This window comes from Hyla sarda, unplaced genomic scaffold (assembly GCF_029499605.1).
Source record: "Hyla sarda isolate aHylSar1 unplaced genomic scaffold, aHylSar1.hap1 scaffold_1703, whole genome shotgun sequence".
Lineage (NCBI taxonomy): Eukaryota > Metazoa > Chordata > Amphibia > Anura > Hylidae > Hyla > Hyla sarda.
The window spans coordinates 16,121-42,925 of record NW_026608343.1 but is presented as its reverse complement, the minus strand read 5'-3'; the positions used below and the strand labels follow the sequence as shown (position 1 = coordinate 42,925).

The 26,805-nt window shown below is 45.5% G+C and overlaps 7 non-coding genes and 3 pseudogenes across 7 annotated transcripts; all 10 read right to left on the bottom strand.

Moving 5' to 3' along the window:
• Window positions 1–5,289: 5,289 nt before the first annotated feature.
• Window positions 5,290–5,461, bottom strand: LOC130312133 (U2 spliceosomal RNA; annotated as a pseudogene).
• A 3,652-nt stretch (window positions 5,462–9,113) lies between these two features.
• Window positions 9,114–9,304, bottom strand: LOC130312117 (U2 spliceosomal RNA). The gene has a single exon (XR_008860311.1). It is a non-coding gene; the product is annotated as a U2 spliceosomal RNA (small nuclear RNA).
• Window positions 9,305–11,378: 2,074 nt separating this feature from the next.
• On the bottom strand, window positions 11,379–11,569 carry LOC130312116 (U2 spliceosomal RNA). The gene has a single exon (XR_008860310.1). It is a non-coding gene; the product is annotated as a U2 spliceosomal RNA (small nuclear RNA).
• Window positions 11,570–13,651: 2,082 nt separating this feature from the next.
• Window positions 13,652–13,842, bottom strand: LOC130312115 (U2 spliceosomal RNA). The gene has a single exon (XR_008860309.1). It is a non-coding gene; the product is annotated as a U2 spliceosomal RNA (small nuclear RNA).
• Window positions 13,843–15,932: 2,090 nt separating this feature from the next.
• On the bottom strand, window positions 15,933–16,123 carry LOC130312114 (U2 spliceosomal RNA). Its single transcript, XR_008860308.1, has one exon. It is a non-coding gene; the product is annotated as a U2 spliceosomal RNA (small nuclear RNA).
• A 2,080-nt stretch (window positions 16,124–18,203) lies between these two features.
• Window positions 18,204–18,394, bottom strand: LOC130312113 (U2 spliceosomal RNA). The gene has a single exon (XR_008860307.1). It is a non-coding gene; the product is annotated as a U2 spliceosomal RNA (small nuclear RNA).
• A 2,095-nt stretch (window positions 18,395–20,489) lies between these two features.
• Window positions 20,490–20,680, bottom strand: LOC130312112 (U2 spliceosomal RNA). The gene has a single exon (XR_008860306.1). It is a non-coding gene; the product is annotated as a U2 spliceosomal RNA (small nuclear RNA).
• A 2,079-nt stretch (window positions 20,681–22,759) lies between these two features.
• On the bottom strand, window positions 22,760–22,950 carry LOC130312111 (U2 spliceosomal RNA). Its single transcript, XR_008860305.1, has one exon. It is a non-coding gene; the product is annotated as a U2 spliceosomal RNA (small nuclear RNA).
• A 2,080-nt stretch (window positions 22,951–25,030) lies between these two features.
• LOC130312135 (U2 spliceosomal RNA) lies at window positions 25,031–25,203 on the bottom strand (annotated as a pseudogene).
• Window positions 25,204–25,897: 694 nt separating this feature from the next.
• LOC130312138 (U2 spliceosomal RNA) lies at window positions 25,898–26,057 on the bottom strand (annotated as a pseudogene).
• Window positions 26,058–26,805: the final 748 nt, after the last annotated feature.

Sequence of the window (26,805 nt, the reverse complement as noted above, 5' to 3'; positions counted from 1 at the left end):
CCTGTTTCACCCCAGACTGTAAACATACCTCTTGGGATAAAAAACCGTTAATTAAAATACGACTAAAACAGTTTTTATATAAAAGTGCAATTTTTCCAACAATAAAATCAGGAAAATTCATTTTCTTTAAAACCAACCATAAAAAATCATGAGAAACACGGTCATAAGCCTTTTGAAAATCCAAGGATAAAATTGCCAATTTCTGATCACATTGTTTCTGATACCATAAAACATCTTTTACAAGGTTTAGATGATCACTTATTTTCCTTCCAGGTACTCCGCATACTTGGTCACTGTGTATAACCTTAGAAATTACCTGCTTGAGCCTATTTGCTAAAATTTTTGCTAAAACCTTATAGTCTGTATTTAGCAGGGTAATAGGCCTCCAATTTTCTAATTTAGAGATGTCTCCTTTTTTAAAAATCAGAGTAACAACACCATCTCTCCAGGACGCAGGTAAAATCTCAGATTTAAAAGCACAGTTAAAAATACCTAAAAGATCATCTTTTAAAATGGACCAAAAACACAGATAAAATTCAACTGGCAACCCATCCGAACCAGGTGTTTTACCATTTAAAAAACTCTTAAAAGTGCTTAAAAGTTCAGGTAAAAAGATTTCATCACAAAGGCTCTCTTGGTCAGTTTTGTCAAGTTTTGAATCCAAGGTATCTAAAACATCATTAGTAAAGGAAATATCAATATCTTTTTTATTAAAAAGCTCCTGATAAAATACTTGTGCTTCTCGCAACATCTCTTCATTAGTTATCTTCCCTTCTATTACAGATATCATTTCTTTCTTTCCCACCACCTTCTTAAAAAAGAATCTCGAACACTTTTCATCATTCTCCAGACATTGCACCTTGCTGTTAAAAATCATTTCTTTTCCTTTTTGACTAATGGCATTTTTTATTTCATTCTTTGTCTGAGCAATAACATCATCCATCTCAAGCCCGGCTTGCTTTAGTTTATAATATGTTTGGATTTTAGTGTTTAACATTTTAAACCATAACTTTTTCTCCTTAGCCTTTTGGATGCCCACACGGATAAAAAACAGTTTAGTCCACTTTTTAACATCCTCCCACCAATCCAAAATATTTTTATATTGGGATTGACGCAATCTCCATTTGTTATAAGCAGCAATAAAATCATTTTTTGTTTTCATGTCCTCTAATAAAGTAGTGTTGAGCTTCCAAACGCCTCTGCCTTTCTCTAGGCCAGGTAAAGTGACATGTGCATGTAATAACTTATGATCAGAGAAAATATTCGATAAAAGAGAAACCTCAACTAGATTAAAACTTTCCGATAAAAAAATAAAATCAATCCTGGATTTGCAGACATTATTTTCCCATGTGTAACCAGGGTCGTCTGGGTATTTTCTCCTCCAGACATCGGTAAAGTTAAAATCCTCAGTCATACTCTTAATCTGTTTCTCTGTTTTATCCACTCTGACATGCACACTTCCACTCTCACGATGATCACCACTCATACAACAATTAAAATCTCCAGCCATTAAAATAGGTGTTGAACCTGGGATAAAAGCCTGAATATCATTAATCAAGTCGGCTCTCTCATTTTTTTCAGGAGAAGCATAGATGTTAAAAAGCTTAATCTCTGAGCCATTGTACTTAATATTAACTAATAGCGCTCTACCAGGTATAATTTCTAAGAAGGACAAAACTTGTACATCTGAACCTCTAAACAAGATCCCAACACCTGAAGATCTGTTCAGATTGTCACCCGACCAGACCGATGGTCCCAAAGTCCAGCTACGACAAAGGTCCTCATAATTTGGACTATGTTCAATTCCACATTCTTGTAAAAAGAACAGAGAACAGTCCAAGGTCTCTAAAAAACTAAACAAAGCAGCCCTTCTCGTAGGGCTCTTTAGACCTCTCACATTAAGAGAGGAGCACTTTAAGGAAGCTATTCGCTACTGGAGTTTGAGTCCGATATGAAACCCACAGGTGACTCCGGGCTTTCGAACTCTTTGATATTTTTTGGATCGGACGCTGATCTTATAGAAGGCCTCCATGCATGTTGACTGTCCTCACATTCGTCTGAGCTTTTTTTGACAGGCCGTTTAATGCCAAGTTGTGGCTCATCTCCAAGTTCCTTCTTCCGCTTGATCTCCTTCACGCCAACCTCCATGGCTTCACTGCTCACTAGTGACCCTCCACCACCAGAACCCTCCACAGAAGGTCTCCCCTCTGTCTCAGGCACAGCAGAAAGGTCCATAAGCTCCGCCACGACATGAGAAGTTACAGCCGGCTTTTCTGAAGGCGCCTCAGACCGCTGGGGTGCTTTCGCAGGTGGTACTTCAGCTTGCACTACACCCACTCTCCCCGCTACACGGTCAGCCCACGATCTAGCTACACTGGAACGGAGACTGCAATCTTTAAAGGCATGGCCTTCTTCACCACAAATGTTGCAGACGATTTTAGCACAGTCCTTAGAAACATGGCCTTCTTGATTGCACCGACCACAGCGAACTGTAGTGTCCGTGCAAACTTCCATAGTATGTCCGAATTTCTTACATTTCCTACAAAAAGTAGGCATCTCGGGATAAAACAAATAGCCCTTATCCCGACCGATAGAAAAGTTGGAGGGTGGATGACACAACCCTCCAATGCCAGTAGCATCCTCCTTCATTTTCACAAAAAACTTATGTTTCCCCGTCCATAGGTCTTCTGAATTCATCACCTTATGGGAATACTTAACAGAACTGCAGTATTTCCCCAAAAAGAGCTCAATATGGGACACAGTCACAAAGGGATTGTGCATACACACAACTAGAGGAATATCGCCTCCAGTATACAACACTGTGACCGTGATCCCATCAAGCTCAGCAAGGTCTTGATTGCTTTTCAGCTTCTCAAAAAGATTCTGGCATGCATAAGCAGAGTCCAGAGTTAGGATGAAGCTGCCCTTCCGAGGATCTCTGAGACAGACGATGTTCTCTTTCTTCACCCCAAGAAGCTTGTAGAGAGTTTCTTTCACAAAATAAGAAAGTTGGACGAGTTCTTGCTTGTCTTCATCAACATCAAAGCGAAAGGAAAAACGAATCCGCGTTTCACCGGATGTAAGGTAACGGATGCGAACACCCATCTTGTCGATCGCCTTTTCGGTTCCTCGTAGCAGCCCCCCTTGGAAAAGGTAGGACAAACTCCCAGGATCCTCCTGACCAGACACTTGATCTAGCCAAAAGGCCGAGAAGCGATAACCGTGAAAGGGGCGGGCCCAACAAGGTCCCCTTCATGGGCACTATCACTGCTTGCTGTCAGGGAGGCTGCCAGACAATTTTCCATGCACACTCTGGGCTGGGGGGCAGTCAACCACCAGTACACACAGCAGAACCTAAACCCATACCATTATTGCTAAGCAGCAAGACAGGGGCCCATTGCACTCCCACGGGGCCTTTTTAAATGCAATCCATAACCCGGATTTGCCAGGAACCCTTCTTACTCCTCCTACTTGCATGTGACACTGGGCTTAGGATCTGCATAGGAAACACACACACAAGCACACACCTACCTTTGTTGCCTGCAGATGCCTCCTTGGCTGTCCCCAAACGGTATCAAACCAACACCCACGGGAAGCTGTAAGCATAGAGGACATGCCTGCACCCCATTGGACTTACCTGTGTGGGTTAAATCCGGGTTATTTGACAACCTATGGCGGTGATGGTTCTGCTCAGGCAGAGCAGTGCTGATGCTCCTCATAAAGCTGTCGCTGCTGTGAAGGTTCTAGGTGACATCACAAATCCCTATGGTTACATACACAACAAAGCTGGGTTGTTGTTGTTTACACTCTGCAAGGCCTGTGGAAGTCAGTGACATCATAGCACTGTAGTTCTGAGGGTTCTAGATGGATGCAACAATCTCCTGTTGCTTCTATGAAGGCCATAATAGACGACATCACCAAACAGCTCCATAGTCACATACACAGCAAAGGAGAGATGTTGTTTACACCTAGTGATGTCAGTGGTATTGAGTGACATCACAGCACAGTGCTAAGGCTCCTGGGCCTGGACACAGCAGCGGCTGCAATATCTCAACGGAGAATACGTTTATATATATGTGTGTGTGTGCGCGTATATATATATATATATATATATATATATATATATATATATATTTCTCCGCCGAAATCACTTTTAAACCCATTTCCACCTTTTTTTCCCTTCTCTTCCTCTTACTTTTTTTTCACGTTTTTTTACGTTTTTCTCCTTTTCGCCTCTTTTCTGGGCGTATTATTCTTCTTTTTCTTCTTTTTTTTCGTCTAATGCATACCCCATCAGTGCAGCAATGCTTATTCAATACCGCCAGCAGATGGAGACACTGGGGGATAATTTTCTAAGGATTTATACTGATTTTTCCTGTCTGAATTTGTCGCACAGAAAGTTGCAGGCCAAATATGTGTGACATTTCTGCGACTTTAGCTTCTAGAGCATTTTTACAACATTATACATAGGTGCTGAATACATAAAAAGCGACTGTTCAGCGACAGACAAGTCGCATCGGCTGAAAGTAGGCCAGAATGTCAGTCCATGTTGGAGCAGGTTTAGATACAGTCTAAAGTATAGATCTCAAAGTCTGTGCACAGAATTTAGCAAGGGCCTCGCACCTTCTGATGCATCAGGTAGGTGCACAATAGCATAGCCTAACCCTCTGTACTTTGGTCTATATTGATGCGGGACATAGACAGCCAGCTGATGACCAATCCATTAGTGCAATGGATGGCTGGAAGCATTTGTCTTTGCCTTTGCAATACCACAGAAGCAATGCATGGTCAATGTACAGCAATGACACACCTGTGTGAACAGCCAGGAGACCCCCCCCCCCATGTTATGTTACATAGTTACATAGTTAGTACGGTCGAAAAAAGACATATGTCCATCAAGTTCAACCAGGGAATTAAGGGGTAGGGGTGTGGCGCGATATTGGGGAAGGGATGAGATTTTATATTTCTTCATAAGCATTAATCTTATTTTGTCAATTAGGAACATTCAGCACCCACCCGCTATCAAGGCAGCTGCCTATCATGTCATGCCCTACCTGCACAGGTGTGCTGGCTACTCAAATGATCCAATTAAGGAGGCCATTTAGTCAGCAGCAGCAGAAGTCCTGTGCCTGGACGCTCCAACAGCGGCCAGACACAAGCAGAAGCAGCAGCAGCAGCACCACCTTTTGTTTTTTGGCTGCAGCAGCAAGGCCCACAGGGCTGGCTAGCTGGCTAGCCAGCAAGCAGGTAGCAATGAAAGTAGGAATCTTTCTTTTTAACCCTGTAAGGGGGTGGTGCACTGTACCCGAAGATACTGCCATATCGGGTCAATGCATAGGGCGACGGAAGCAAGCTTCGAAATCGGCCCCCGTTCTCAAAAATCCATTTAATATATGGTCCCCAGATAGGGGACGTATCAGATATTAAACTGATAAGAACAGATTTTTTTTTTTTAAGTTAGCCCTCAGAACTCACTCAGAGTTCCAAGATCTTATTTGGAACTCAATTTTGTGTTCATCATCAGGTAACATGTTTTTATTTCTTTTCTTAAACACTAATGAAACAAAATAGAACATTTAAAAACAAAATAAGAAACAACATAAAATAGCAAAACCAAACATTACTTTCTAATTAAGCAAAACCAAATTAGAAGGTCATCCCCTTCCTCCATGCAAACACCATTAGAAAGTCTATCAGTCCTCGACTGATATTGCCATTTGCTATATCTTTCTTAACTTGAGACGCTAACCAGCCTGGAATTTTATACGTTTCAACAAAACGGTTCATGTCTGCCTTGAAAGAAAAATAGACTTTATCCCGAGCTTCTTCCTCCCGGTTCTTCAAGCCTATCTTTAGATCCATCATATCTTTGTCAAACGTTTTTCTTTCTGCTTCCGACAAATTTTCCAACAAACCACCAAGCACACCAAAATACTTCACTGGCACATACACTTCCTCCTCTCTCTTCTTCTTCTGCTCTGTAGGTCTTCTAGTTGGAACCTGCTCCACTTCTGGTTCTTTCACTTCAGCTGGTTCCTCTCTGCTTCTTTTTACAGCTTCCTTTTTCTCTGAATTTTTCTCAGACTTTTTCTTAGGACACGAGCCAAGCAGATGGCCCTCCTCACCACACAGATGGCATTTCCGTTTCTTTTGACAATTTTCCACGTCGTGACCCTCCTCTTGACACTTGAAACACCACAAAAACGTGCAATCCTCCTTTCTGTGACCGTACTGTTTACATTTGCGGCAAAAATCTTGCATGCCAGAAAAATACAGATCCCCGTTCACAGAACCAATTTTAAACCGGCCTGGGGGGATCACTAACTTGCCATCTGCCATTTTAAATTTCACATGGAACCTCCACTTGGTGGTCCATAGTCCATATTGATTAAATACCTTGCCTTTAGGCAGAACACTGTCACAGAATCGAGACAAAAAGGTAACGATATCCTCCTCCGAAGTATATGGGCTATACATCCTTATAGTCACCAATCGTTCTCTACGTGGGAAATGTGGAACTATCTCCACCCCTTCCAAAACCGGACATACCTTCTTTTGCTGCAATATGTTCCAAAATGACTCATAGTCCTCTTCAGAAGCCAGCACCACGTCGTAGTATCCACTTCTGGGAAACTCAAGCATGGATAGGATTTGCTCCCTCTTGACTTCCAGCAACTTAAACAGCACTTCTTCCACGACAAAGACAAGGCCTCTTTCCTTCTTCCGGACATCGAGCAGGGAAATACGAACTCCATTCCGAAGTCTCGCAAAAGGCGGCACGCCTTCCGAAGAAAAACCGCAATCTTCCTCCATGTCCATGATGTCCAGACACCTCCCCCACCGAAGTAGGTAGGTGGGGATCGCCTCCCGTTGTCTGGGGACTAAGCCGGCTCCCTGATAGCAGCAGGGGGGTGAAGTCCCTCCGTTAAGAAGGACGATCCCCCCAGGCAAAGGAGCCGGGTACCCCAGACACCCTCTGGCCAGACCAAGTGAGCAGAACTACACTTGATCTTAGCCAAAAGGCCGAGAAGCGATAACCGTGAAAGGGGCGGGCCCAACAAGGTCCCCTTCATGGGCACTATCACTGCTTGCTGTCAGGGAGGCTGCCAGACAATTTTCCATGCACACTCTGGGCTGGGGGGCAGTCAACCACCAGTACACACAGCAGAACCTAAACCCATACCATTATTGCTAAGCAGCAAGACAGGGGCCCATTGCACTCCCACGGGGCCTTTTTAAATGCAATCCATAACCCGGATTTGCCAGGAACCCTTCTTACTCCTCCTACTTGCATGTGACACTGGGCTTAGGATCTGCATAGGAAACACACACACAAGCACACACCTACCTTTGTTGCCTGCAGATGCCTCCTTGGCTGTCCCCAAACGGTATCAAACCAACACCCACGGGAAGCTGTAAGCATAGAGGACATGCCTGCACCCCATTGGACTTACCTGTGTGGGTTAAATCCGGGTTATTTGACAACCTATGGCGGTGATGGTTCTGCTCAGGCAGAGCAGTGCTGATGCTCCTCATAAAGCTGTCGCTGCTGTGAAGGTTCTAGGTGACATCACAAATCCCTATGGTTACATACACAACAAAGCTGGGTTGTTGTTGTTTACACTCTGCAAGGCCTGTGGAAGTCAGTGACATCATAGCACTGTAGTTCTGAGGGTTCTAGATGGATGCAACAATCTCCTGTTGCTTCTATGAAGGCCATAATAGACGACATCACCAAACAGCTCCATAGTCACATACACAGCAAAGGAGAGATGTTGTTTACACCTAGTGATGTCAGTGGTATTGAGTGACATCACAGCACAGTGCTAAGGCTCCTGGGCCTGGACACAGCAGCGGCTGCAATATCTCAACGGAGAATACGTTTATATATATGTGTGTGTGTGCGCGTATATATATATATATATATATATATATATATATATATATATTTCTCCGCCGAAATCACTTTTAAACCCATTTCCACCTTTTTTTCCCTTCTCTTCCTCTTACTTTTTTTTCACGTTTTTTTACGTTTTTCTCCTTTTCGCCTCTTTTCTGGGCGTATTATTCTTCTTTTTCTTCTTTTTTTTCGTCTAATGCATACCCCATCAGTGCAGCAATGCTTATTCAATACCGCCAGCAGATGGAGACACTGGGGGATAATTTTCTAAGGATTTATACTGATTTTTCCTGTCTGAATTTGTCGCACAGAAAGTTGCAGGCCAAATATGTGTGACATTTCTGCGACTTTAGCTTCTAGAGCATTTTTACAACATTATACATAGGTGCTGAATACATAAAAAGCGACTGTTCAGCGACAGACAAGTCGCATCGGCTGAAAGTAGGCCAGAATGTCAGTCCATGTTGGAGCAGGTTTAGATACAGTCTAAAGTATAGATCTCAAAGTCTGTGCACAGAATTTAGCAAGGGCCTCGCACCTTCTGATGCATCAGGTAGGTGCACAATAGCATAGCCTAACCCTCTGTACTTTGGTCTATATTGATGCGGGACATAGACAGCCAGCTGATGACCAATCCATTAGTGCAATGGATGGCTGGAAGCATTTGTCTTTGCCTTTGCAATACCACAGAAGCAATGCATGGTCAATGTACAGCAATGACACACCTGTGTGAACAGCCAGGAGACCCCCCCCCCCATGTTATGTTACATAGTTACATAGTTAGTACGGTCGAAAAAAGACATATGTCCATCAAGTTCAACCAGGGAATTAAGGGGTAGGGGTGTGGCGCGATATTGGGGAAGGGATGAGATTTTATATTTCTTCATAAGCATTAATCTTATTTTGTCAATTAGGAACATTCAGCACCCACCCGCTATCAAGGCAGCTGCCTATCATGTCATGCCCTACCTGCACAGGTGTGCTGGCTACTCAAATGATCCAATTAAGGAGGCCATTTAGTCAGCAGCAGCAGAAGTCCTGTGCCTGGACGCTCCAACAGCGGCCAGACACAAGCAGAAGCAGCAGAAGCAGCAGCAGCAGCACCACCTTTTGTTTTTTGGCTGCAGCAGCAAGGCCCACAGGGCTGGCTAGCTGGCTAGCCAGCAAGCAGGTAGCAATGAAAGTAGGAATCTTTCTTTTTAACCCTGTAAGGGGGTGGTGCACTGTACCCGAAGATACTGCCATATCGGGTCAATGCATAGGGCGACGGAAGCAAGCTTCGAAATCGGCCCCCGTTCTCAAAAATCCATTTAATATATGGTCCCCAGATAGGGGACGTATCAGATATTAAACTGATAAGAACAGATACTACACTTGATCTTAGCCAAAAGGCCGAGAAGCGATAACCGTGAAAGGGGCGGGCCCAACAAGGTCCCCTTCATGGGCACTATCACTGCTTGCTGTCAGGGAGGCTGCCAGACAATTTTCCATGCACACTCTGGGCTGGGGGGCAGTCAACCACCAGTACACACAGCAGAACCTAAACCCATACCATTATTGCTAAGCAGCAAGACAGGGGCCCATTGCACTCCCACGGGGCCTTTTTAAATGCAATCCATAACCCGGATTTGCCAGGAACCCTTCTTACTCCTCCTACTTGCATGTGACACTGGGCTTAGGATCTGCATAGGAAACACACACACAAGCACACACCTACCTTTGTTGCCTGCAGATGCCTCCTTGGCTGTCCCCAAACGGTATCAAACCAACACCCACGGGAAGCTGTAAGCATAGAGGACATGCCTGCACCCCATTGGACTTACCTGTGTGGGTTAAATCCGGGTTATTTGACAACCTATGGCGGTGATGGTTCTGCTCAGGCAGAGCAGTGCTGATGCTCCTCATAAAGCTGTCGCTGCTGTGAAGGTTCTAGGTGACATCACAAATCCCTATGGTTACATACACAACAAAGCTGGGTTGTTGTTGTTTACACTCTGCAAGGCCTGTGGAAGTCAGTGACATCATAGCACTGTAGTTCTGAGGGTTCTAGATGGATGCAACAATCTCCTGTTGCTTCTATGAAGGCCATAATAGACGACATCACCAAACAGCTCCATAGTCACATACACAGCAAAGGAGAGATGTTGTTTACACCTAGTGATGTCAGTGGTATTGAGTGACATCACAGCACAGTGCTAAGGCTCCTGGGCCTGGACACAGCAGCGGCTGCAATATCTCAACGGAGAATACGTTTATATATATGTGTGTGTGTGCGCGTATATATATATATATATATATATATATATATATATATATATATATTTCTCAGCCGAAATCACTTTTAAACCCATTTCCACCTTTTTTTCCCTTCTCTTCCTCTTACTTTTTTTTCACGTTTTTTTACGTTTTTCTCCTTTTCGCCTCTTTTCTGGGCGTATTATTCTTCTTTTTTTTCGTCTAATGCATACCCCATCAGTGCAGCAATGCTTATTCAATACCGCCAGCAGATGGAGACACTGGGGGATAATTTTCTAAGGATTTATACTGATTTTTCCTGTCTGAATTTGTCGCACAGAAAGTTGCAGGCCAAATATGTGTGACATTTCTGCGACTTTAGCTTCTAGAGCATTTTTACAACATTATACATAGGTGCTGAATACATAAAAAGCGACTGTTCAGCGACAGACAAGTCGCATCGGCTGAAAGTAGGCCAGAATGTCAGTCCATGTTGGAGCAGGTTTAGATACAGTCTAAAGTATAGATCTCAAAGTCTGTGCACAGAATTTAGCAAGGGCCTCGCACCTTCTGATGCATCAGGTAGGTGCACAATAGCATAGCCTAACCCTCTGTACTTTGGTCTATATTGATGCGGGACATAGACAGCCAGCTGATGACCAATCCATTAGTGCAATGGATGGCTGGAAGCATTTGTCTTTGCCTTTGCAATACCACAGAAGCAATGCATGGTCAATGTACAGCAATGACACACCTGTGTGAACAGCCAGGAGACCCCCCCCCCCCATGTTATGTTACATAGTTACATAGTTAGTACGGTCGAAAAAAGACATATGTCCATCAAGTTCAACCAGGGAATTAAGGGGTAGGGGTGTGGCGCGATATTGGGGAAGGGATGAGATTTTATATTTCTTCATAAGCATTAATCTTATTTTGTCAATTAGGAACATTCAGCACCCACCCGCTATCAAGGCAGCTGCCTATCATGTCATGCCCTACCTGCACAGGTGTGCTGGCTACTCAAATGATCCAATTAAGGAGGCCATTTAGTCAGCAGCAGCAGAAGTCCTGTGCCTGGACGCTCCAACAGCGGCCAGACACAAGCAGAAGCAGCAGAAGCAGCAGCAGCAGCACCACCTTTTGTTTTTTGGCTGCAGCAGCAAGGCCCACAGGGCTGGCTAGCTGGCTAGCCAGCAAGCAGGTAGCAATGAAAGTAGGAATCTTTCTTTTTAACCCTGTAAGGGGGTGGTGCACTGTACCCGAAGATACTGCCATATCGGGTCAATGCATAGGGCGACGGAAGCAAGCTTCGAAATCGGCCCCCGTTCTCAAAAATCCATTTAATATATGGTCCCCAGATAGGGGACGTATCAGATATTAAACTGATAAGAACAGATACTACACTTGATCTTAGCCAAAAGGCCGAGAAGCGATAACCGTGAAAGGGGCGGGCCCAACAAGGTCCCCTTCATGGGCACTATCACTGCTTGCTGTCAGGGAGGCTGCCAGACAATTTTCCATGCACACTCTGGGCTGGGGGGCAGTCAACCACCAGTACACACAGCAGAACCTAAACCCATACCATTATTGCTAAGCAGCAAGACAGGGGCCCATTGCACTCCCACGGGGCCTTTTTAAATGCAATCCATAACCCGGATTTGCCAGGAACCCTTCTTACTCCTCCTACTTGCATGTGACACTGGGCTTAGGATCTGCATAGGAAACACACACACAAGCACACACCTACCTTTGTTGCCTGCAGATGCCTCCTTGGCTGTCCCCAAACGGTATCAAACCAACACCCACGGGAAGCTGTAAGCATAGAGGACATGCCTGCACCCCATTGGACTTACCTGTGTGGGTTAAATCCGGGTTATTTGACAACCTATGGCGGTGATGGTTCTGCTCAGGCAGAGCAGTGCTGATGCTCCTCATAAAGCTGTCGCTGCTGTGAAGGTTCTAGGTGACATCACAAATCCCTATGGTTACATACACAACAAAGCTGGGTTGTTGTTGTTTACACTCTGCAAGGCCTGTGGAAGTCAGTGACATCATAGCACTGTAGTTCTGAGGGTTCTAGATGGATGCAACAATCTCCTGTTGCTTCTATGAAGGCCATAATAGACGACATCACCAAACAGCTCCATAGTCACATACACAGCAAAGGAGAGATGTTGTTTACACCTAGTGATGTCAGTGGTATTGAGTGACATCACAGCACAGTGCTAAGGCTCCTGGGCCTGGACACAGCAGCGGCTGCAATATCTCAACGGAGAATACGTTTATATATATGTGTGTGTGTGCGCGTATATATATATATATATATATATATATATATATATATATATATATTTCTCCGCCGAAATCACTTTTAAACCCATTTCCACCTTTTTTTCCCTTCTCTTCCTCTTACTTTTTTTTCACGTTTTTTTACGTTTTTCTCCTTTTCGCCTCTTTTCTGGGCGTATTATTCTTCTTTTTCTTCTTTTTTTTCGTCTAATGCATACCCCATCAGTGCAGCAATGCTTATTCAATACCGCCAGCAGATGGAGACACTGGGGGATAATTTTCTAAGGATTTATACTGATTTTTCCTGTCTGAATTTGTCGCACAGAAAGTTGCAGGCCAAATATGTGTGACATTTCTGCGACTTTAGCTTCTAGAGCATTTTTACAACATTATACATAGGTGCTGAATACATAAAAAGCGACTGTTCAGCGACAGACAAGTCGCATCGGCTGAAAGTAGGCCAGAATGTCAGTCCATGTTGGAGCAGGTTTAGATACAGTCTAAAGTATAGATCTCAAAGTCTGTGCACAGAATTTAGCAAGGGCCTCGCACCTTCTGATGCATCAGGTAGGTGCACAATAGCATAGCCTAACCCTCTGTACTTTGGTCTATATTGATGCGGGACATAGACAGCCAGCTGATGACCAATCCATTAGTGCAATGGATGGCTGGAAGCATTTGTCTTTGCCTTTGCAATACCACAGAAGCAATGCATGGTCAATGTACAGCAATGACACACCTGTGTGAACAGCCAGGAGACCCCCCCCCCCATGTTATGTTACATAGTTACATAGTTAGTACGGTCGAAAAAAGACATATGTCCATCAAGTTCAACCAGGGAATTAAGGGGTAGGGGTGTGGCGCGATATTGGGGAAGGGATGAGATTTTATATTTCTTCATAAGCATTAATCTTATTTTGTCAATTAGGAACATTCAGCACCCACCCGCTATCAAGGCAGCTGCCTATCATGTCATGCCCTACCTGCACAGGTGTGCTGGCTACTCAAATGATCCAATTAAGGAGGCCATTTAGTCAGCAGCAGCAGAAGTCCTGTGCCTGGACGCTCCAACAGCGGCCAGACACAAGCAGAAGCAGCAGAAGCAGCAGCAGCAGCACCACCTTTTGTTTTTTGGCTGCAGCAGCAAGGCCCACAGGGCTGGCTAGCTGGCTAGCCAGCAAGCAGGTAGCAATGAAAGTAGGAATCTTTCTTTTTAACCCTGTAAGGGGGTGGTGCACTGTACCCGAAGATACTGCCATATCGGGTCAATGCATAGGGCGACGGAAGCAAGCTTCGAAATCGGCCCCCGTTCTCAAAAATCCATTTAATATATGGTCCCCAGATAGGGGACGTATCAGATATTAAACTGATAAGAACAGATACTACACTTGATCTTAGCCAAAAGGCCGAGAAGCGATAACCGTGAAAGGGGCGGGCCCAACAAGGTCCCCTTCATGGGCACTATCACTGCTTGCTGTCAGGGAGGCTGCCAGACAATTTTCCATGCACACTCTGGGCTGGGGGGCAGTCAACCACCAGTACACACAGCAGAACCTAAACCCATACCATTATTGCTAAGCAGCAAGACAGGGGCCCATTGCACTCCCACGGGGCCTTTTTAAATGCAATCCATAACCCGGATTTGCCAGGAACCCTTCTTACTCCTCCTACTTGCATGTGACACTGGGCTTAGGATCTGCATAGGAAACACACACACAAGCACACACCTACCTTTGTTGCCTGCAGATGCCTCCTTGGCTGTCCCCAAACGGTATCAAACCAACACCCACGGGAAGCTGTAAGCATAGAGGACATGCCTGCACCCCATTGGACTTACCTGTGTGGGTTAAATCCGGGTTATTTGACAACCTATGGCGGTGATGGTTCTGCTCAGGCAGAGCAGTGCTGATGCTCCTCATAAAGCTGTCGCTGCTGTGAAGGTTCTAGGTGACATCACAAATCCCTATGGTTACATACACAACAAAGCTGGGTTGTTGTTGTTTACACTCTGCAAGGCCTGTGGAAGTCAGTGACATCATAGCACTGTAGTTCTGAGGGTTCTAGATGGATGCAACAATCTCCTGTTGCTTCTATGAAGGCCATAATAGACGACATCACCAAACAGCTCCATAGTCACATACACAGCAAAGGAGAGATGTTGTTTACACCTAGTGATGTCAGTGGTATTGAGTGACATCACAGCACAGTGCTAAGGCTCCTGGGCCTGGACACAGCAGCGGCTGCAATATCTCAACGGAGAATACGTTTATATATATGTGTGTGTGTGCGCGTATATATATATATATATATATATATATATATATATATATATATATATATTTCTCAGCCGAAATCACTTTTAAACCCATTTCCACCTTTTTTTCCCTTCTCTTCCTCTTACTTTTTTTTCACGTTTTTTTACGTTTTTCTCCTTTTCGCCTCTTTTCTGGGCGTATTATTCTTCTTTTTCTTCTTTTTTTTCGTCTAATGCATACCCCATCAGTGCAGCAATGCTTATTCAATACCGCCAGCAGATGGAGACACTGGGGGATAATTTTCTAAGGATTTATACTGATTTTTCCTGTCTGAATTTGTCGCACAGAAAGTTGCAGGCCAAATATGTGTGACATTTCTGCGACTTTAGCTTCTAGAGCATTTTTACAACATTATACATAGGTGCTGAATACATAAAAAGCGACTGTTCAGCGACAGACAAGTCGCATCGGCTGAAAGTAGGCCAGAATGTCAGTCCATGTTGGAGCAGGTTTAGATACAGTCTAAAGTATAGATCTCAAAGTCTGTGCACAGAATTTAGCAAGGGCCTCGCACCTTCTGATGCATCAGGTAGGTGCACAATAGCATAGCCTAACCCTCTGTACTTTGGTCTATATTGATGCGGGACATAGACAGCCAGCTGATGACCAATCCATTAGTGCAATGGATGGCTGGAAGCATTTGTCTTTGCCTTTGCAATACCACAGAAGCAATGCATGGTCAATGTACAGCAATGACACACCTGTGTGAACAGCCAGGAGACCCCCCCCCCCCATGTTATGTTACATAGTTACATAGTTAGTACGGTCGAAAAAAGACATATGTCCATCAAGTTCAACCAGGGAATTAAGGGGTAGGGGTGTGGCGCGATATTGGGGAAGGGATGAGATTTTATATTTCTTCATAAGCATTAATCTTATTTTGTCAATTAGGAACATTCAGCACCCACCCGCTATCAAGGCAGCTGCCTATCATGTCATGCCCTACCTGCACAGGTGTGCTGGCTACTCAAATGATCCAATTAAGGAGGCCATTTAGTCAGCAGCAGCAGAAGTCCTGTGCCTGGACGCTCCAACAGCGGCCAGACACAAGCAGAAGCAGCAGAAGCAGCAGCAGCAGCACCACCTTTTGTTTTTTGGCTGCAGCAGCAGCAAGGCCCACAGGGCTGGCTAGCTGGCTAGCCAGCAAGCAGGTAGCAATGAAAGTAGGAATCTTTCTTTTTAACCCTGTAAGGGGGTGGTGCACTGTACCCGAAGATACTGCCATATCGGGTCAATGCATAGGGCGACGGAAGCAAGCTTCGAAATCGGCCCCCGTTCTCAAAAATCCATTTAATATATGGTCCCCAGATAGGGGACGTATCAGATATTAAACTGATAAGAACAGATACTACACTTGATCTTAGCCAAAAGGCCGAGAAGCGATAACCGTGAAAGGGGCGGGCCCAACAAGGTCCCCTTCATGGGCACTATCACTGCTTGCTGTCAGGGAGGCTGCCAGACAATTTTCCATGCACACTCTGGGCTGGGGGGCAGTCAACCACCAGTACACACAGCAGAACCTAAACCCATACCATTATTGCTAAGCAGCAAGACAGGGGCCCATTGCACTCCCACGGGGCCTTTTTAAATGCAATCCATAACCCGGATTTGCCAGGAACCCTTCTTACTCCTCCTACTTGCATGTGACACTGGGCTTAGGATCTGCATAGGAAACACACACACAAGCACACACCTACCTTTGTTGCCTGCAGATGCCTCCTTGGCTGTCCCCAAACGGTATCAAACCAACACCCACGGGAAGCTGTAAGCATAGAGGACATGCCTGCACCCCATTGGACTTACCTGTGTGGGTTAAATCCGGGTTATTTGACAACCTATGGCGGTGATGGTTCTGCTCAGGCAGAGCAGTGCTGATGCTCCTCATAAAGCTGTCGCTGCTGTGAAGGTTCTAGGTGACATCACAAATCCCTATGGTTACATACACAACAAAGCTGGGTTGTTGTTGTTTACACTCTGCAAGGCCTGTGGAAGTCAGTGACATCATAGCACTGTAGTTCTGAGGGTTCTAGATGGATGCAACAATCTCCTGTTGCTTCTATGAAGGCCATAATAGACGACATCACCAAACAGCTCCATAGTCACATACACAGCAAAGGAGAGATGTTGTTTACACCTAGTGATGTCAGTGGTATTGAGTGACATCACAGCACAGTGCTAAGGCTCCTGGGCCTGGACACAGCAGCGGCTGCAATATCTCAACGGAGAATACGTTTATATATATGTGTGTGTGTGCGCGTATATATATATATATATATATATATATATATATATATATATATTTCTCCGCCGAAATCACTTTTAAACCCATTTCCACCTTTTTTTCCCTTCTCTTCCTCTTACTTTTTTTTCACGTTTTTTTACGTTTTTCTCCTTTTCGCCTCTTTTCTGGGCGTATTATTCTTCTTTTTCTTCTTTTTTTTCGTCTAATGCATACCCCATCAGTGCAGCAATGCTTATTCAATACCGCCAGCAGATGGAGACACTGGGGGATAATTTTCTAAGGATTTATACTGATTTTTCCTGTCTGAATTTGTCGCACAGAAAGTTGCAGGCCAAATATGTGTGACATTTCTGCGACTTTAGCTTCTAGAGCATTTTTACAACATTATACATAGGTGCTGAATACATAAAAAGCGACTGTTCAGCGACAGACAAGTCGCATCGGCTGAAAGTAGGCCAGAATGTCAGTCCATGTTGGAGCAGGTTTAGATACAGTCTAAAGTATAGATCTCAAAGTCTGTGCACAGAATTTAGCAAGGGCCTCGCACCTTCTGATGCATCAGGTAGGTGCACAATAGCATAGCCTAACCCTCTGTACTTTGGTCTATATTGATGCGGGACATAGACAGCCAGCTGATGACCAATCCATTAGTGCAATGGATGGCTGGAAGCATTTGTCTTTGCCTTTGCAATACCACAGAAGCAATGCATGGTCAATGTACAGCAATGACACACCTGTGTGAACAGCCAGGAGACCCCCCCCCCCATGTTATGTTACATAGTTACATAGTTAGTACGGTCGAAAAAAGACATATGTCCATCAAGTTCAACCAGGGAATTAAGGGGTAGGGGTGTGGCGCGATATTGGGGAAGGGATGAGATTTTATATTTCTTCATAAGCATTAATCTTATTTTGTCAATTAGGAACATTCAGCACCCACCCGCTATCAAGGCAGCTGCCTATCATGTCATGCCCTACCTGCACAGGTGTGCTGGCTACTCAAATGATCCAATTAAGGAGGCCATTTAGTCAGCAGCAGCAGAAGTCCTGTGCCTGGACGCTCCAACAGCGGCCAGACACAAGCAGAAGCAGCAGAAGCAGCAGCAGCAGCACCACCTTTTGTTTTTTGGCTGCAGCAGCAAGGCCCACAGGGCTGGCTAGCTGGCTAGCCAGCAAGCAGGTAGCAATGAAAGTAGGAATCTTTCTTTTTAACCCTGTAAGGGGGTGGTGCACTGTACCCGAAGATACTGCCATATCGGGTCAATGCATAGGGCGACGGAAGCAAGCTTCGAAATCGGCCCCCGTTCTCAAAAATCCATTTAATATATGGTCCCCAGATAGGGGACGTATCAGATATTAAACTGATAAGAACAGATACTACACTTGATCTTAGCCAAAAGGCCGAGAAGCGATAACCGTGAAAGGGGCGGGCCCAACAAGGTCCCCTTCATGGGCACTATCACTGCTTGCTGTCAGGGAGGCTGCCAGACAATTTTCCATGCACACTCTGGGCTGGGGGGCAGTCAACCACCAGTACACACAGCAGAACCTAAACCCATACCATTATTGCTAAGCAGCAAGACAGGGGCCCATTGCACTCCCACGGGGCCTTTTTAAATGCAATCCATAACCCGGATTTGCCAGGAACCCTTCTTACTCCTCCTACTTGCATGTGACACTGGGCTTAGGATCTGCATAGGAAACACACACACAAGCACACACCTACCTTTGTTGCCTGCAGATGCCTCCTTGGCTGTCCCCAAACGGTATCAAACCAACACCCACGGGAAGCTGTAAGCATAGAGGACATGCCTGCACCCCATTGGACTTACCTGTGTGGGTTAAATCCGGGTTATTTGACAACCTATGGCGGTGATGGTTCTGCTCAGGCAGAGCAGTGCTGATGCTCCTCATAAAGCTGTCGCTGCTGTGAAGGTTCTAGGTGACATCACAAATCCCTATGGTTACATACACAACAAAGCTGGGTTGTTGTTGTTTACACTCTGCAAGGCCTGTGGAAGTCAGTGACATCATAGCACTGTAGTTCTGAGGGTTCTAGATGGATGCAACAATCTCCTGTTGCTTCTATGAAGGCCGTAATAGACGACATCACCAAACAGCTCCATAGTCACATACACAGCAAAGGAGAGATGTTGTTTACACCTAGTGATGTCAGTGGTATTGAGTGACATCACAGCACAGTGCTAAGGCTCCTGGGCCTGGACACAGCAGCGGCTGCAATATCTCAACGGAGAATACGTTTATATATATGTGTGTGTGTGCGCGTATATATATATATATATATATATATATATATATATATATATATATATATATATATTTCTCCGCCGAAATCACTTTTAAACCCATTTCCACCTTTTTTTCCCTTCTCTTCCTCTTACTTTTTTTTCACGTTTTTTTACGTTTTTCTCCTTTTCGCCTCTTTTCTGGGCGTATTATTCTTCTTTTTCTTCTTTTTTTTCGTCTAATGCATACCCCATCAGTGCAGCAATGCTTATTCAATACCGCCAGCAGATGGAGACACTGGGGGATAATTTTCTAAGGATTTATACTGATTTTTCCTGTCTGAATTTGTCGCACAGAAAGTTGCAGGCCAAATATGTGTGACATTTCTGCGACTTTAGCTTCTAGAGCATTTTTACAACATTATACATAGGTGCTGAATACATAAAAAGCGACTGTTCAGCGACAGACAAGTCGCATCGGCTGAAAGTAGGCCAGAATGTCAGTCCATGTTGGAGCAGGTTTAGATACAGTCTAAAGTATAGATCTCAAAGTCTGTGCACAGAATTTAGCAAGGGCCTCGCACCTTCTGATGCATCAGGTAGGTGCACAATAGCATAGCCTAACCCTCTGTACTTTGGTCTATATTGATGCGGGACATAGACAGCCAGCTGATGACCAATCCATTAGTGCAATGGATGGCTGGAAGCATTTGTCTTTGCCTTTGCAATACCACAGAAGCAATGCATGGTCAATGTACAGCAATGGCACACCTGTGTGAACAGCCAGGAGACCCCCCCCCCCATGTTATGTTACATAGTTACATAGTTAGTACGGTCGAAAAAAGACATATGTCCATCAAGTTCAACCAGGGAATTAAGGGGTAGGGGTGTGGCGCGATATTGGGGAAGGGATGAGATTTTATATTTCTTCATAAGCATTAATCTTATTTTGTCAATTAGGAACATTCAGCACCCACCCGCTATCAAGGCAGCTGCCTATCATGTCATGCCCTACCTGCACAGGTGTGCTGGCTACTCAAATGATCCAATTAAGGAGGCCATTTAGTCAGCAGCAGCAGAAGTCCTGTGCCTGGACGCTCCAACAGCGGCCAGACACAAGCAGAAGCAGCAGAAGCAGCAGCAGCAGCACCACCTTTTGTTTTTTGGCTGCAGCAGCAGCAAGGCCCACAGGGCTGGCTAGCTGGCTAGCCAGCAAGCAGGTAGCAATGAAAGTAGGAATCTTTCTTTTTAACCCTGTAAGGGGGTGGTGCACTGTACCCGAAGATACTGCCATATCGGGTCAATGCATAGGGCGACGGAAGCAAGCTTCGAAATCGGCCCCCGTTCTCAAAAATCCATTTAATATATGGTCCCCAGATAGGGGACGTATCAGATATTAAACTGATAAGAACAGATACTACACTTGATCTTAGCCAAAAGGCCGAGAAGCGATAACCGTGAAAGGGGCGGGCCCAACAAGGTCCCCTTCATGGGCACTATCACTGCTTGCTGTCAGGGAGGCTGCCAGACAATTTTCCATGCACACTCTGGGCTGGGGGGCAGTCAACCACCAGTACACACAGCAGAACCTAAACCCATACCATTATTGCTAAGCAGCAAGACAGGGGCCCATTGCACTCCCACGGGGCCTTTTTAAATGCAATCCATAACCCGGATTTGCCAGGAACCCTTCTTACTCCTCCTACTTGCATGTGACACTGGGCTTAGGATCTGCATAGGAAACACACACACAAGCACACACCTACCTTTGTTGCCTGCAGATGCCTCCTTGGCTGTCCCCAAACGGTATCAAACCAACACCCACGGGAAGCTGTAAGCATAGAGGACATGCCTGCACCCCATTGGACTTACCTGTGTGGGTTAAATCCGGGTTATTTGACAACCTATGGCGGTGATGGTTCTGCTCAGGCAGAGCAGTGCTGATGCTCCTCATAAAGCTGTCGCTGCTGTGAAGGTTCTAGGTGACATCACAAATCCCTATGGTTACATACACAACAAAGCTGGGTTGTTGTTGTTTACACTCTGCAAGGCCTGTGGAAGTCAGTGACATCATAGCACTGTAGTTCTGAGGGTTCTAGATGGATGCAACAATCTCCTGTTGCTTCTATGAAGGCCATAATAGACGACATCACCAAACAGCTCCATAGTCACATACACAGCAAAGGAGAGATGTTGTTTACACCTAGTGATGTCAGTGGTATTGAGTGACATCACAGCACAGTGCTAAGGCTCCTGGGCCTGGACACAGCAGCGGCTGCAATATCTCAACGGAGAATACGTTTATATATATGTGTGTGTGTGCGCGTATATATATATATATATATATATATATATATATATATATATATATATTTCTCCGCCGAAATCACTTTTAAACCCATTTCCACCTTTTTTTCCCTTCTCTTCCTCTTACTTTTTTTTCACGTTTTTTTACGTTTTTCTCCTTTTCGCCTCTTTTCTGGGCGTATTATTCTTCTTTTTCTTCTTTTTTTTCGTCTAATGCATACCCCATCAGTGCAGCAATGCTTATTCAATACCGCCAGCAGATGGAGACACTGGGGGATAATTTTCTAAGGATTTATACTGATTTTTCCTGTCTGAATTTGTCGCACAGAAAGTTGCAGGCCAAATATGTGTGACATTTCTGCGACTTTAGCTTCTAGAGCATTTTTACAACATTATACATAGGTGCTGAATACATAAAAAGCGACTGTTCAGCGACAGACAAGTCGCATCGGCTGAAAGTAGGCCAGAATGTCAGTCCATGTTGGAGCAGGTTTAGATACAGTCTAAAGTATAGATCTCAAAGTCTGTGCACAGAATTTAGCAAGGGCCTCGCACCTTCTGATGCATCAGGTAGGTGCACAATAGCATAGCCTAACCCTCTGTACTTTGGTCTATATTGATGCGGGACATAGACAGCCAGCTGATGACCAATCCATTAGTGCAATGGATGGCTGGAAGCATTTGTCTTTGCCTTTGCAATACCACAGAAGCAATGCATGGTCAATGTACAGCAATGCCACACCTGTGTGAACAGCCAGGAGACCCCCCCCCCCCCCCATGTTATGTTACATAGTTACATAGTTAGTACGGTCGAAAAAAGACATATGTCCATCAAGTTCAACCAGGGAATTAAGGGGTAGGGGTGTGGCGCGATATTGGGGAAGGGATGAGATTTTATATTTCTTCATAAGCATTAATCTTATTTTGTCAATTAGGAACATTCAGCACCCACCCGCTATCAAGGCAGCTGCCTATCATGTCATGCCCTACCTGCACAGGTGTGCTGGCTACTCAAATGATCCAATTAAGGAGGCCATTTAGTCAGCAGCAGCAGAAGTCCTGTGCCTGGACGCTCCAACAGCGGCCAGACACAAGCAGAAGCAGCAGCAGCAGCACCACCTTTTGTTTTTTGGCTGCAGCAGCAAGGCCCACAGGGCTGGCTAGCTGGCTAGCCAGCAAGCAGGTAGCAATGAAAGTAGGAATCTTTCTTTTTAACCCTGTAAGGGGGTGGTGCACTGTACCCGAAGATACTGCCATATCGGGTCAATGCATAGGGCGACGGAAGCAAGCTTCGAAATCGGCCCCCGTTCTCAAAAATCCATTTAATATATGGTCCCCAGATAGGGGACGTATCAGATATTAAACTGATAAGAACAGATACTACACTTGATCTTAGCCAAAAGGCCGAGAAGCGATAACCGTGAAAGGGGCGGGCCCAACAAGGTCCCCTTCATGGGCACTATCACTGCTTGCTGTCAGGGAGGCTGCCAGACAATTTTCCATGCACACTCTGGGCTGGGGGGCAGTCAACCACCAGTACACACAGCAGAACCTAAACCCATACCATTATTGCTAAGCAGCAAGACAGGGGCCCATTGCACTCCCACGGGGCCTTTTTAAATGCAATCCATAACCCGGATTTGCCAGGAACCCTTCTTACTCCTCCTACTTGCATGTGACACTGGGCTTAGGATCTGCATAGGAAACACACACACAAGCACACACCTACCTTTGTTGCCTGCAGATGCCTCCTTGGCTGTCCCCAAACGGTATCAAACCAACACCCACGGGAAGCTGTAAGCATAGAGGACATGCCTGCACCCCATTGGACTTACCTGTGTGGGTTAAATCCGGGTTATTTGACAACCTATGGCGGTGATGGTTCTGCTCAGGCAGAGCAGTGCTGATGCTCCTCATAAAGCTGTCGCTGCTGTGAAGGTTCTAGGTGACATCACAAATCCCTATGGTTACATACACAACAAAGCTGGGTTGTTGTTGTTTACACTCTGCAAGGCCTGTGGAAGTCAGTGACATCATAGCACTGTAGTTCTGAGGGTTCTAGATGGATGCAACAATCTCCTGTTGCTTCTATGAAGGCCATAATAGACGACATCACCAAACAGCTCCATAGTCACATACACAGCAAAGGAGAGATGTTGTTTACACCTAGTGATGTCAGTGGTATTGAGTGACATCACAGCACAGTGCTAAGGCTCCTGGGCCTGGACACAGCAGCGGCTGCAATATCTCAACGGAGAATACGTTTATATATATGTGTGTGTGTGCGCGTATATATATATATATATATATATATATATATATATATATATATTTCTCCGCCGAAATCACTTTTAAACCCATTTCCACCTTTTTTTCCCTTCTCTTCCTCTTACTTTTTTTTCACGTTTTTTTACGTTTTTCTCCTTTTCGCCTCTTTTCTGGGCGTATTATTCTTCTTTTTCTTCTTTTTTTTCGTCTAATGCATACCCCATCAGTGCAGCAATGCTTATTCAATACCGCCAGCAGATGGAGACACTGGGGGATGATTTTCTAAGGATTTATACTGATTTTTCCTGTCTGAATTTGTCGCACAGAAAGTTGCAGGCCAAATATGTGTGACATTTCTGCGACTTTAGCTTCTAGAGCATTTTTACAACATTATACATAGGTGCTGAATACATAAAAAGCGACTGTTCAGCGACAGACAAGTCGCATCGGCTGAAAGTAGGCCAGAATGTCAGTCCATGTTGGAGCAGGTTTAGATACAGTCTAAAGTATAGATCTCAAAGTCTGTGCACAGAATTTAGCAAGGGCCTCGCACCTTCTGATGCATCAGGTAGGTGCACAATAGCATAGCCTAACCCTCTGTACTTTGGTCTATATTGATGCGGGACATAGACAGCCAGCTGATGACCAATCCATTAGTGCAATGGATGGCTGGAAGCATTTGTCTTTGCCTTTGCAATACCACAGAAGCAATGCATGGTCAATGTACAGCAATGACACACCTGTGTGAACAGCCAGGAGACCCCCCCCCCCATGTTATGTTACATAGTTACATAGTTAGTACGGTCGAAAAAAGACATATGTCCATCAAGTTCAACCAGGGAATTAAGGGGTAGGGGTGTGGCGCGATATTGGGGAAGGGATGAGATTTTATATTTCTTCATAAGCATTAATCTTATTTTGTCAATTAGGAACATTCAGCACCCACCCGCTATCAAGGCAGCTGCCTATCATGTCATGCCCTACCTGCACAGGTGTGCTGGCTACTCAAATGATCCAATTAAGGAGGCCATTTAGTCAGCAGCAGCAGAAGTCCTGTGCCTGGACGCTCCAACAGCGGCCAGACACAAGCAGAAGCAGCAGAAGCAGCAGCAGCAGCACCACCTTTTGTTTTTTGGCTGCAGCAGCAAGGCCCACAGGGCTGGCTAGCTGGCTAGCCAGCAAGCAGGTAGCAATGAAAGTAGGAATCTTTCTTTTTAACCCTGTAAGGGGGTGGTGCACTGTACCCGAAGATACTGCCATATCGGGTCAATGCATAGGGCGACGGAAGCAAGCTTCGAAATCGGCCCCCGTTCTCAAAAATCCATTTAATATATGGTCCCCAGATAGGGGACGTATCAGATATTAAACTGATAAGAACAGATTTTTTTTTTTAAAGCCGAGGAACGTGCTTTCGATTCACCCAAAGTGCAAGAAAAAGTGCAAACGTGTTACACTAAAAAAACGTGCACAAAGGATGCGGTCTATCGCAAGCCCTTCTCCGATAGGAGAGAGGCCCCCCAACAAACCTTACCCTTCGCCTCCGGACCAAAAGGTACCTGCGAGGTTCCAGGTTCGATGTCCCTTTTCGCCGAAGCTACTAGGGGACCACAAATGCTCCCGGCATCCCCCTTGGCGTTAGCCAAGGTATCTGCCCGCAGAGCCGATTACGGTAGGTACCCTGCCAAAGCAGGAGTACCCGGGGTGTTTGCAGGGAGGTGCGGAACCTAATGGCCACACACACCTCCCCTAGACCGCCAGGAGGGACACCCAGAAGGGCTACCGCATCCTGACAAATCCTGTGAACACACAACACGCAAAAAGTGACACAGTGAGACAAAAAAAGAAATAAATAAGTGAATGTGTGCAGATATACTGCCCGGACATCCGGCCGGATCTATAAAAATTTCTCTGATCCTAGCCAGAAGGCCGGGAATCAAGAGGTGAGTGCCACAAGGTGAAGAGATTATGGTGCCCGTGCTTCAACTCAGTGAGTCTATCCTCCCAGTGAGTTTCGGCACCTCGGGGTCACCACTCCCCGAGGCACAAAAGTACCTCGGCTCAAGACCCTCTCAGCCTCATGGCGAGACCCGGAGGGAACAGGTCACATCGGGGCAGCCGTCGAGCTGATTCCTCAGAACCAGCCCCGGAAAGCCCTGGTACACCTGCATCCTCCATGCAGCACCCATCCCCACCAGCATGAAAACTGATAAGAACAGATACTACACTTGATCTTAGCCAAAAGGCCGAGAAGCGATAACCGTGAAAGGGGCGGGCCCAACAAGGTCCCCTTCATGGGCACTATCACTGCTTGCTGTCAGGGAGGCTGCCAGACAATTTTCCATGCACACTCTGGGCTGGGGGGCAGTCAACCACCAGTACACACAGCAGAACCTAAACCCATACCATTATTGCTAAGCAGCAAGACAGGGGCCCATTGCACTCCCACGGGGCCTTTTTAAATGCAATCCATAACCCGGATTTGCCAGGAACCCTTCTTACTCCTCCTACTTGCATGTGACACTGGGCTTAGGATCTGCATAGGAAACACACACACAAGCACACACCTACCTTTGTTGCCTGCAGATGCCTCCTTGGCTGTCCCCAAACGGTATCAAACCAACACCCACGGGAAGCTGTAAGCATAGAGGACATGCCTGCACCCCATTGGACTTACCTGTGTGGGTTAAATCCGGGTTATTTGACAACCTATGGCGGTGATGGTTCTGCTCAGGCAGAGCAGTGCTGATGCTCCTCATAAAGCTGTCGCTGCTGTGAAGGTTCTAGGTGACATCACAAATCCCTATGGTTACATACACAACAAAGCTGGGTTGTTGTTGTTTACACTCTGCAAGGCCTGTGGAAGTCAGTGACATCATAGCACTGTAGTTCTGAGGGTTCTAGATGGATGCAACAATCTCCTGTTGCTTCTATGAAGGCCATAATAGACGACATCACCAAACAGCTCCATAGTCACATACACAGCAAAGGAGAGATGTTGTTTAC